The sequence below is a fragment of the Cupressus sempervirens genome, chromosome 6, assembly GCF_028749045.1.
Source record: "Cupressus sempervirens isolate cs-2001-9-10 chromosome 6, ASM2874904v1, whole genome shotgun sequence".
Taxonomy (NCBI): Eukaryota; Viridiplantae; Streptophyta; class Pinopsida; order Cupressales; family Cupressaceae; genus Cupressus; species Cupressus sempervirens.
The window spans coordinates 61,750,536-61,763,464 of record NC_143123.1 but is presented as its reverse complement, the minus strand read 5'-3'; positions in this window follow the sequence as shown (position 1 = coordinate 61,763,464).

Below are 12,929 nucleotides of genomic sequence, written 5' to 3'. Positions count from 1 at the left end.
ATCATACTAAGTAGAATTCATGATGGAAAACTATGGATGGAAGGCAATGTAGTTGATATTTTAGTCGACCTTATTCATGAGGTAACTAGTCTTAGCAAACAAGGTAATTTACCTATAGGTTAGAAACTTGTTAAGAAAAAGGTTTAGAGCTACACAAAAGTAGTTTATAATGGAAAAGTCATGGTGATTACAACCATTAAAAAAGATGATGTAAGATTCCTAAGAAGAGTCATTGCCTACTCTATATGTGTGAATTTTAAGATTGATGAATTTTCAACAAGATTCATCTATACAACCTATAAGATATGTGTTGAGAAGGAACAAGTTAACCTCAGTGAAATTTTGATAATGCAACTTCTTGAGAACCTAGACAAAATTAGAAGGACCAAGAATGGTGTGTTTAGATTTCAATCATTGATCAATCATATATTTTTCATGTACTTAAGAGATTTCCATATTTGTCAATCACAGAGATTATGAGTAGTGAGAGATCGTGACACTTGTTGAAATCTAGATGCCTTTGCGTTTTAATTCACCACCTCATCTCATGTGAAATTTTGTCTAAAATTATGTTGACATCATGCTCGGTTGGCATCCACTAGTGCATGGGGCCCCACTCAATGATCTTTGCCTTTCCAAAAAGTGCTTATCATAAGACATTATAACTTTTGTTTGGAATTGTATTTAAAATACACAAAGACCCTTCCAACAATGCATGTGGGACTATAGGGTTTTTAAAAACCTTCACTCTTGTGTTTTTTATGGCATCTATAGGTTCCTCATTGATGCATGGTGCATTACTTTTTAATAATTGGTGGTTTGAGTGTGTTGCATGCATGCTTGGCTATATTTTTTCATTAGCTAGCTCCTCTAAAATGACTACCTTCCTCAAACACCTGCGTGGAGCTCCCTTTCTAAACCTTTGGAACATGCTTCAAATCTTCTCCCTGGCATGGGATAGTGGTCTGCTCCCTTGTTTGCTCATGGGTTTCTCTGTGGGTATGAGCTACTTATATCTTTATTTGCATGTGGGTGTGGGTTTTCTCTTTTTATTAGTCATCTTTAGAATGTACACAAGGGAGCTCTTTGATGCTATAGCCCCCTACATGCTGACTTCTCCTCTTTTAATTGAATTTACTCCTCTTGTTTAGTCGCAAGGTCTTCTTTTGATCTTTGGCATCTTTAGGTTCAAAATTCGCCTCCTCCTTTTCATGTGGGTTCTTTCTCACAAGTGTGGGCTCTTTTTCTAGCAAAGATTCTTGTATTCAAAGAGCTTCCTTCCCTTGGTTTAATGCATAGGCTTTCTTTTGGTGGTGGTTTTCTTCATTTGGCATCTTCTTAAGTATCTTGGCCTTCATCTTTGGCACCATCCTTCCCTTTTCATAGTGTGGAAAACACAGTAGTTGTACACCAATATGCTTCACTGGAAACCTTTGCAATTGGATCTTTTGTTGAATGCAGTAGCTTCTTTGATAAAATTTTAACATAGTCCTCTAGGATATTCTCTTGATTATTTAGCACTTCAACTATGACAAAGAGCACAAGATTCCAAACAGAAGAATCAGGATCATTGAGTATCTCAAGCAAATTTGTTCAGATCTAGTCAAATAACTTGGACCCAATGGATGCATCATTTTTTTGGATAATTCAACTAACATTTGAAAAGTTTCTCATTTTATTCTCACAAATAATTCATCATTTCCATTGCACATCTGGTGAATAAGTGTAGTTATAATAGATCCAGATTCCTATAGAGGTCCATCTAAAATATTTTCATCTAATAATTCATCCTTGAGATGTGATTCACTGAATTTAGTGTCTAAGGTTCCTTTTTGTGTATCAATCTTTGCAAATTCATGAGGTTCTCGACATGGGGTCCCAATAGAAGTCTCATATTCAAGCCTTGCATTAGGGTTGGGAGGAAAGCTATCATTAATCCATGTTACTAATTTTTTCTTTTTCTACCTCTAGACTAATTTTAGAATTCTTAGTCTTATCATAACTATGAACCTCCTCAAGATTGATTTGTACACTCATAGTTTTGATACACATGTGTCTATTGTTCTTCTCTTTGTTTCCTTTTGCAACACGTTTCCCTATTTGACAAATATTAATCTTCCATTCTTTCAAAAATCTCAATGACCTCAATTGAAGACATCTCTATTATGGTTGACTTTTTAGTTCTTATTAAAAATCAGTCACCACTTGGAGCAATATCCCTCACATGTTATCAATCTATTGAAATCAGCTAGACCCCAAAGTGGGTCTGGCTAAAAAAAATTGTATTTCAAACAACTAACTTCTTAAAATGCCCTACTAAACATCCCACATTGACTAGATTCAAATTTGATAAATGTTCTTCCATTAAAACTAATTTTATCATTAATCTGCAAACTTGTAATTTTCAGCTAATAGGGTATGTTAGCTGCCTTTAAAAACTGACCTGAACATCTGACCAACCTCTGAAAACTAGCCCACTGAATCTTGTTTTTCCTACTTTCACCCTGTCAGATCTCATCTCATAATGAATTTGGGGTCAAAAGATATTTTCTATCAAAGTGGCCCTTTCAAAATCACCTGCATGAAAACATGTCAAAAAATAATAAACTGGGTTCAGATTTGGCTTTGAAAATTGCGCAAATGAGCACATGGGGAAATGAAAACAAGGGCATTGGTTCTCTATCATGAGGTGAGTATGAATTTGTGGTTTGTGCTCATGATGAATAACTGGGTGCAAATGGTAAGCATTCAAAGTGGGCTACTTGGATTTTGCAGACTGGAAACAATGACAAAAAAATGATTTTTACAAATGGAATTGGCTTGGAAAAGTGTGCAGATGGATTCGTCATGATTTGAAAATTGGCACACTTACAATATTTTTAGAGGAAAACACAGTGGTACAATCTATTTAGGCTATCCAATCATGGATTTCAAATTATGATGTCCCGAATAGGGGTACCAATCAATATGCAAATACTGACACTAATAAAAAGATAGAAATTCCATTTGGAATCTCGTTTGGAAACTGATCAAACAGATTCGTCATGAGCTGAAACTTGAAACATAACAAGTCTCTAACATATATAATGCAATGAAATAGGAATTTCAACATTTTAGTCAACTGGTCAAAAGTTATAACTCATCAAATAGGGCTTCCTAGAATTTTGCACAATTACACAAATGCACAAAATTGTAACTAATCAACTTTGAAGGGTTCAAAACATAGTCAAACGGACTCAAAACAACTCAAAATCTGAAACATAAGTTCTCAAATATGGAAACTAGACACTTCCAAATTGGTGAATCACAAAACATTTCTGGGTAAAAAATTTTCAAGTGCTAACAGGGCCTACTGTCGCTATTTGATACTTAAGTGAACATGCAGATTTCAAACCAGCTCAAATCATGACTTCGCCCAATGACTCAAAATGTTAAGGTAACTTCATGAAACACTTAGAAAGGATGAGTAAAGGGTGTCAAAAACATAAAACACCACTTAGGACTCATACTGATAGCTAGGTACAATCTCATCAAAAGGGCATTTATGGGGCTTGATTTCTCAAAATTTTCAAAATGTGACTAAAAATGAACCATGCGATTTTTAGTCCCAACAGTGGCTCTGTCTGGAAATGCATGCCCCTTGTAGGCATGGCAAGATTTTAGATCTCTGGGAGAAGCAAAACCACATACTGGAACTTCAAAAACTCTCTCAAACAACTTTATTGAAAGCAGGGAAACAACTAAAACTACTATGTACAGACAGTGCCCTGGGGCCACCGAACTTAGCAACAACTTTTACCTCTATCATATACTTGATTTTCATTCACATCTTCATGACGTAAACTATGATTCTCATTCTCCTTTGTTTCACTAATCAGATCAACATATTGAAACAAATTGCTTGGCAAAACGAAACAACTTCCTTTATTCTCATAATACATACATATATCAGCATTAGCCTCTACCTCATGCTCATTATGAGAAAACAATTCAGCAAGCTCACAATTACACAAATTGAACTAAGAATCAAAATCCAATAATGATTCATGCACGCTGATTGGAAACACAAAAACTTCATAATCTATATCATTCATCAAGTTGCATGTACCAAAAACTTGCAACTCACCTTGTGTCTACAGATGTGAAGAATATGTGAGATCTAATTGTTGCCTACTCACAGTCATGTCATTCACTATATCAAATTTATTCTCTGCCAAAACCTATTCACATTCTTCAAATAACTGATTAGCTACCAAGTATGAAAACTCATTCTGAAAGTGATGATCTAGATTATGCTGATCACAATCATTTTATTCATCTAATTGAAAGTCAAAATACACCTTGAACTTATCTTTACAAGACTTATCAACACATGAACAAAATCTATAACCTGATTGATAATATTCACTATTTTCCTCTTCATCATATGAAACATCAAAACAATGTTCAGCAAGATCAACATGAAAAGATTCTAAAACAACATTAAACTTCCCTTCATTAACATTCTCTATATCCAACAAATCGTCATGTATAGAGACATTTGAGGTACTGTCATCTACACCTCCAAAATTTGATAAGGGTTGTTTGGATTCCACATCTCTTTCTACATCAAACTTTGGGGAAGTAACTTGACTGAATGAAGAAACATTATGACAGAAAATATGAAGATCCTTAGAAACACTTACTTGCTTTTCAAAATCATGAGCCAACAAATCAAAGATTTCATCAGGGTTCAAGAAGACTACCTCACAAATCTTCTCCTAGTTGTGATTGTCATCCAAATAACATGAAGGACTTACAATAGCAAGATCATTAGTATAGCAATCTGGAAAATCAGAATTGTTATGACATTCATTCTTATCATAGGAATCACTACCCTTAGTATTGTTACATAATTCTTTAACTTCATATTTATTGCACCCAACTTTACTTTCACTCTCATATCCATCTTCTTTACGCTGACTGCAATTACCCAATTCATTAACATTTGAATCCACCTCTTCACATTTGGAAGATAGATTATCTTTCTCTATGGACTCATTGTATTCATTACTATCTTGACTTTCAACACACTCATTATCATTAGAAGACATAACGTGAAATCTATAATCATCATTTTCCATCTCCTTAATGAATCTTTCAATTTGCAAAAACCTTTGTAATCTTATAGGTGCTAGCCAATTGACTGAATCGGGTACTAGAACATCAAGGAAAACACTAGGTAGGGAAGATTACTCAGGTTTACAATGAAAAGGAATCTTATTGATTACTGACTTAAACCTTAAATAACATTGTTTGACACTTGAACTTGAGTATTTCCTACCTCAATTCTTATAAGATTAACAATCCTTTTGTAGACCAGTCTATTCAACATGGCAATGTTATTACTCACAGTTTCTAAACTCTCTAAATTTGGCAAACTAATCTCAGATCTAAGATCTGACTCCATTTTAAAGAAAAATTTCTACCTCTTCTTTCTAGTGTTGAAAATCATTAAATAGAGGCAACCACTTTTAACAACTTTTGACTTCCATGAAAAGAAAACATGAAAACCAAAATACCTCAAGTGCTGGTGGTAAACTTTGATCTGCTAATTTAACATAGGTGCAAGAATGAAATTCCTTTACACCACTAATCAAACTTTGTAGAGCCACCACCTCTTTGCAAGAGGAATAAAATAATCACTGTTGTGATCTACTTTTACACTTCACTTTCTTATAACAGTAGATTGCAAACAACACTTAAAAACTTATCAAGAATTTAAGATTCCTTCCCAAGAAACTATCAATAGCTTATGATCTGCCCATACAACTAAAAGTCCTTCAAAATTTTGCAATGAAATCAACTAGGAACAAACTGGTATAGAGATTTGAGAGTTGCCACTCACACTTTGTGAGAAATAAAACATAATTTCTCACTTGACAAATCTGAACCAGACCTTCAATGTGGGAGAAACTTGCATGTCATTAACACATTGAAAAGAAAATACACTTTATAAATTGATTGCTAACTCTGAACTTTCTCAACAACACTTGCAAAGACTGAACTGATTGAAGATAGACTTATAACAATCATAGCACACAATTTTCATCCAATTTTACAACCTACTACTGACCATGAATAAAGCTTAATTGGGGATCACAAAACCTTGCATACAAAACTAAATATGCAAAATACATCATAGGTTTCTAGCTCCATAATTCAAGCATTTACAACCTTGTTCCCTAGAGGAGTCACCATTTTGTTGGTGTTTCAAAATGTTGTAGGGTTTTCAATTATCCCCATGAGAATATGACATATCTAGGGGTAGCTAACTCCCATTCTTAACATATCATTTCAGACACAGAGCTAACTATAAGGCTTGACCCTTCTTCTACTTCAGGCTCTACTAAACCTTAGCAAGTGGACCTATAGATTCTTTATATGGTACTAGTTATCAAAGTATACACTGAATCTAATATAAAGTAGATAAAACCCTTATTTCTCCTATTAACTCATGTAATAACATAGATCTATAGTAGAAAATTGAAACTCTATGATATTCACAAGCTGAGTGAGGGCATCACATTTAGGTTCTTCAACATGAAAGGGAAATACAATTGATTATTGATGTTGATTATCAACATAACCCAAATATGCAGCAGTATAACAAGTGATCCTATAACTGATCAATGCCTAATCCATTGGGAAATTCCATGAATTCAAAACATACATCTATGAAATCAAGACATTTTTGTATACCTAGACATTAGATCTATCTAATCACCTTATGATTTAGACATCGGTCTTCATTCAGATCTCATTCTCACAAAATATCCTTCTCAAGTAACCAGTAACCTTGTTAAACATATCAAGCATTTACTTGGCCCTTTGGTCCAACAGAAAAATACATCAAGCATACAACCTGAAGGGGATGCAAATGGATCTTAGATCTTTATTCCAATACCACATAAGAGTTACAAATTGATGAGACAAGAGACAAGAACTAGAATGAAACTAGTGAAATTATTGCTCATATGTATTGATTTCCTTGAAACTATAAATTCAAATGTACAAAATTAAAACATGAAAAAACCTAACATATTAGAAATTGATGTATTATTTGCACTACTTCTGTTCACATGAGAGAATTATGCTGAAGAATGGTGTCTCATTATTGGGAATGCATCAAAATTGGAACCAAAACCTGGTATCACAGTAGTGAGTCCCTTTTCTCCCAAAAGACTAGAACCCTTACCATGAAAGAAAGATAGGAAGATATAGGAAAGAAAGATGAATTCCTAGATCTGATCTATGCTTGACATGTGTCCACTTGGAATTCAATCCCTTGCAACTGAAAAACCTCTCTCTTCTCTCTACCATTCTGATCTAATTTGATTTCATCATTTCTTTGTAACTTATTTGCAAAATATCTCCTAAATTTGGTTGCAAGATAGGAACCTAAAAAAAAACCTCCTCTAGCTCAAACTAGTGGTGTTTTGTGTAAAAACTAACCTCAGAATCAAAAATTTCATCTTCTCTTGATTTTGGTGATATATAACATTGCTATGTTCACCTCTCAGAAACCCCCAGAATCACAGTTTAAAAAATAGCCCCCCTCTGTTGGAACACTCAGGTCTGCAACTAAATTCTTTTAAAATTTTAAAAGTTCTAAAGTATAAACTTTAGCTTTATACCTCTTTTGCAATTTAAACACATGCACATCACCTATTTTGAAAATAATTTTAAAATGATTTCATTTTTCCAACCCCTTCAATTTTGGGGTCAACCCCAAGTTTGACTGGCACCACGTGTCATCTCATGATTGGCCAACTCTACACACCTACCACTGACCTACCATGTGGTAGCCATTGATTGGCTACCTAGTTACTCTGGGCCTGATGCCACATGTCACCTTCTCACATTCCTGCACTATTTAACTCGTGTGCAACTTTGAAGAGCGGGCATGCATCGACCCTCTGATGCAGCCATGTGGCACCATCTTACGTCTCTGCACTTGAACTTGCATGTCTCTACCACCTCATTACTAGGTGGGTCATCTGCCACATGGCGGCAGCCCACTTACCCACATTATCTAAACCTCGAGCACCTTGATCTTGCGGATATGTGCCCACCCTCGATCATGACACTTGTGAAAATCTGGATCCCTCTAAGTTTTAATTGACCACCTCATCTCATGTGCAATTTCATCTAAAATTATGCTAACATCATGCCTAGCTAGCATCCACTGGTGCATGGGGCCCCACTCAATGATCTTTGCCTTTTCAAAAAGCACTTATCATAATACATTATAACTTTTGTTTGGAATTATATTTAAAATACACATAGACCCTTTCGAAAATGCATGTGGGACTATAGGGTTTTGAAAAACCTTTACTCCTACATTTTCCATGGCATCTATGGGTTCTTCATTGATGCATGGTGCATTCCTTTTTAATAACTGGCAGTTAGAGTATGCTGCATGCATGCTTGGCTATATTTTTCATTAGTCGACTCCTCTAAAAAGATTTCCTTCCTCAAACACCTACGTGGAGCTCCCTTTCTAAACCTTTGGAACCTACTTCAAATCTTCTCCCTAGCATGGGACAGTGCTCTGCTCTCTTGTTTTCTCACAAGTTTCTCTATGGGTATGAGCTGCTTATATCTTTATTTGCGTGTGGGTGTGGGTTTGCTCTTTTTATTAGTCATCTTCAAAATGCACACAAGGGAGCTCTTTGATGCTACATCCTTCTTACATGCTGACTTCTCCTCTTTTAATTGCATTGACTCCTCTTGTTTAGTCACAAGGTCTTCTTTTGATCTTTGGCATCTTTAGGTTCAAAAGCCACCTCCTCCTTTTCATGCGGGTTCTTTCTCACAAGCATGGGCTCTTTTTCTAGCAAATATTCTTGTATTTGAAGAGTTGCCTTCCCTTAATTTAATGCATAGGATTGCTTTTGGTGGTGGTTTTCTTCATTTGGTGTCTTCTTGAGTATCTTGGTCTTTGTCTTTGGCACTATCCTTCCCTTTTCATAGTGTGGCAAGCACAACAGTTGCACACCAATCTACTTCACTGGAAACCTTTGCAATTGGATCTTTTGTTGAATACAACAGCTTCTCCAACAAAATTTTAACAGAGTCCTCTAGGATAGCTTCCTAATTATTTAGCACTTCAACTATAAAAAAGAGTGCAAGCTTCCAAACAGAAGAATTAGGATCATTGAGTATCTCAAGCACATTTGTTAATATCTAGTCGAATAACTTGGACCCAATGGATGCATCATTTGTTTTGGGTAATTTGACCAACATTTGAAAAGATTCTCAGTTTATTCTCACAGATAATTCATCATTTCCATTTCACATCCGGTGAATAAGTGGTACAATCCACTTAGGCTATCAATTCATGGATTTCAAATTATGATGTCTCGAACAAGGGTACCAATCAATCTGCAAATACTGACATGAGTAAAAAGATAGAGATTCCATTTGGAATTGCATTTGAAAATTGATTAAATGGATTTGTCATGAGCTGAAACTTGAAACATAACAAGTCTCTAACATCTATAATGCAATGTAATAGGAATTTCAAAATTTTAGTCAATTGGTCAAAAGTAATAACTCATCAAACAGGGCTTCCCAAAATTTTGCACAATTACACAAATGCACAAAAGAATAACTGATCAACTTTGAAGGGTTCAAAATCTAGTCAAACGGACTCAAAACAACTCAAAATCTGAAACATAGGTTCTTGGGTATGGACACTAGACACTCACAAAGTGGAAAATTAGAAAACATTTTTGGGTGCAAAATATTTAGGTGCAAACAGGGCCTCCTGTCGCTATTTGACACTTGAGCGAAAATGCAAATTTCAAACCACCTCAAATCATGACTTTGCCCAGTGACTCGAAATGTCAAGGTAACTTCATGAAACACTTAGACAAGATGAATAAAGGGTGTTAGAAACATAAAACACCACTTAGGCCTCATATTGACAGCCAGGTACAATCTCATCAAAAGGGCATTTATGGGGCTTGATTTCTCATTATTTCAAAATGTGACTAAAAATGAACCATGCAATTTATAGTCCCAACACATCATATTATGACTAGTGAAGTTAGGTCATGATAGTATACATGTTGATAATGACGTGTATAACCTTGGAAATTAGTACAGACTATAGAGAAAAGAGATATTCATGTTTTACTATTGAAATATGATAACAAAATTATAGGAAAGGAATTATTTTGTTTACAAAATAATTAATTGACCAATTAGGGTTGACATCCTAGCTGTTTACTCTAAGTTGGAAAAGTATATTATGGTCTTCGCTAACCTAACAAAATTTTTTGAAAAGGCATGGTATTTATGCAAAGGACATCTAGATAAGAGAAGTGTAGTATTTTTAGTGCTATTAGGATATGCAAAATTTTTGTGAAGTGTTAAATGCAAAGTTTTAAGAAGTTGTTTTGTGATCTAAGATCTAGCCGAGGTTGAAGATAAATCAAGAAAGAAGTTAAAGAATCTATATTCTTGAAAACTAATTACTTGTTTAGGCAGTGAGCTCTTCTTGTAATTGGAAGTGCATGTTTGGGTAGTGGTCTCATCTTGCATCTACTGTACTACAACTCCTAATAGGGTTGGAATCTCCTAACAGGGATTCAAAGTCTCCTAACAAGGACTCTCTATACTAAATTTTCTTATTGAATCCTAATATTGTCCATCCTCTAACAAGGAACATATATATCAGTATATTATCTAGTGGGTATCATCCCAACTGGGGTTTTTCCTTGGCCAAGGTTTCCCTAGTTAACAAAATATGGTGTCATAAGTTATCTTTGTGCATAGTTACTATTACTGTTCAACATTACTTTATTACTTTCTTATGTATGGTTCAAAGTAATAAATAATATTTAGTTGGTGACTAAAGTTTGTAAATCACTGATTCATCCCCCCTCTTAGTAATTCATATTTCTAACATTTAGAACTTCAATTGCGAGGTTGCTCCATCTTAGTAACATTTTCACTTACTACTTGTGACTACACAAATGCCATTAATTGACATGAAGTCGCTAGTTCACACATTTTTTCTACTTTTGGACTTTCCTGGTTGCAACCCAATGATCACCTTTTTCTTACAATTTTTTTAAGATTTCCTAGGGTCACAACTTTACTTGTCTCATAACAAACTTTCCTCATGAGCTTCAAAGAAAAGTATTCTTCATGCATTTTTATTCTAGTTACTACTTCATGGCTTAACCTAACTGACATCTCTTTAACATTGTGGTGAAGCAACTCATTATGTTCTACTTTCATTTTGGCTAAATCACTAGGTCATGATCTTCTTACAATTCTTAATCATGCAACCATGTGAACAAGTATCTTTAGTTGGTTTTGGCATATCACAACTTGCTTTGATTAATTTCCTCTTAACACCATGATAGTGTGATCACATACATTCTTACTTCAAACTAACTATGTGGCTGATTCACTATCTTTACAACTCTAATTCAATTCAATTGAGTGACTGAGTGAACAAAGAGATTGATGCATCTTGCAATTATATTTTCCAAGTCGCATCTTATATTGCATTTTATGACCTAATAGCCTCAATCATGTGACTTTAGGTGATTTTGAATGTTTTAACCTTGCCACTGCTTCGCATTCAAACCTCTTGATTATACGTTTAACCTTTTGACCATGTGAAAAAAGGTTTCCTCAAGTGCTTATGACCACTTTCGCCTAGTTGCGATCATCTCAAACTATTTAGTCTTTAAGGCCCTAACCATATGAACACACCATTTTGCTTAGTCACTATTAAAATTCATGGTATCCTTTCCACTTAGGTGACTACACGACTAAGACTACACTAAATTCTTCACTTAGTCACAATGCAAAAGGGGGTTAGGCACTTAACTAGCATGACTCAGTGAACAAAAGAAACTTAGCCACTTCACTAGGTCACACCATTAGATGCTACAGTTTGATTATAAGCTTCAACTGTGTGATCGGCCTAGTCACCTAGTCACACACTTTGAAATTTTATGAGCTCACATTTAAAATGCAAACATATGCTAAAATGAAGATCAAACCAATTGGTTTTCAAAATTTCAAAAGTTGAAAACGGGCGCATATTAAAACCAAGGGTTTGCCAGGGCAAAATAACTTTTATGAAATTCAAGTGAATGAGAAAACTTATCAGATTAGGGTTTTCACTAGAGGATTGATAACAAAATATAACAAACCTATCTATACAACACAATTCAAGAAATTTCCACTTTAAAATTCTCAGAATTTAGGCATAGTGAAAATGAGGGCTATTAACCAGCATTGAAGATTGTAAAATAGAAATGGAGAAGATTCACAATACAATCAAAGGTCTAGATTTTGATAAGGAAAAGTTAGTAAAGAGGTTCTCTACTCTTTGAGAAACCCTATCACCTAAGATTAACATTTTGTAGAGGAAATGAGAGGAATGTCTTGCAACAAAGACTTCCTATGATAAGTTTTCCTATACTAATTTGAGCACAATAGAAGTGGCATCCTATGCACTATGTGCACTTAGTAGTATTTTTGATATAGTAAAGGAGAACTTGAAGAAGGAAGTGGAAATAATGAGACTTGTTTATGCGGATCATTTTTCTAGGATATCAAGTTGATCAACAACAGGCTACCTAGTTTTTCTATATAGTTTTTGACACCTTTTCCATTGATGTGAAAGGGGGAGTAATACATGCAAGGAAAATTGTATGTAATGTAAGGAATGGTATATGAACAGGGGAGTATAATTATGTATCAATGTAAGGAGTGCTAAGGAATGTAATGATCCATCAAAACATGAATAAAATTATTGTGTTTTGAAGCCAATTTTTGTAAAATTACTTTTTTTTTTTTTTTTTGTAAGACATCATTTTGGGACTTAGCCAATTTTCCCAAATGTTTCCATGAATGCA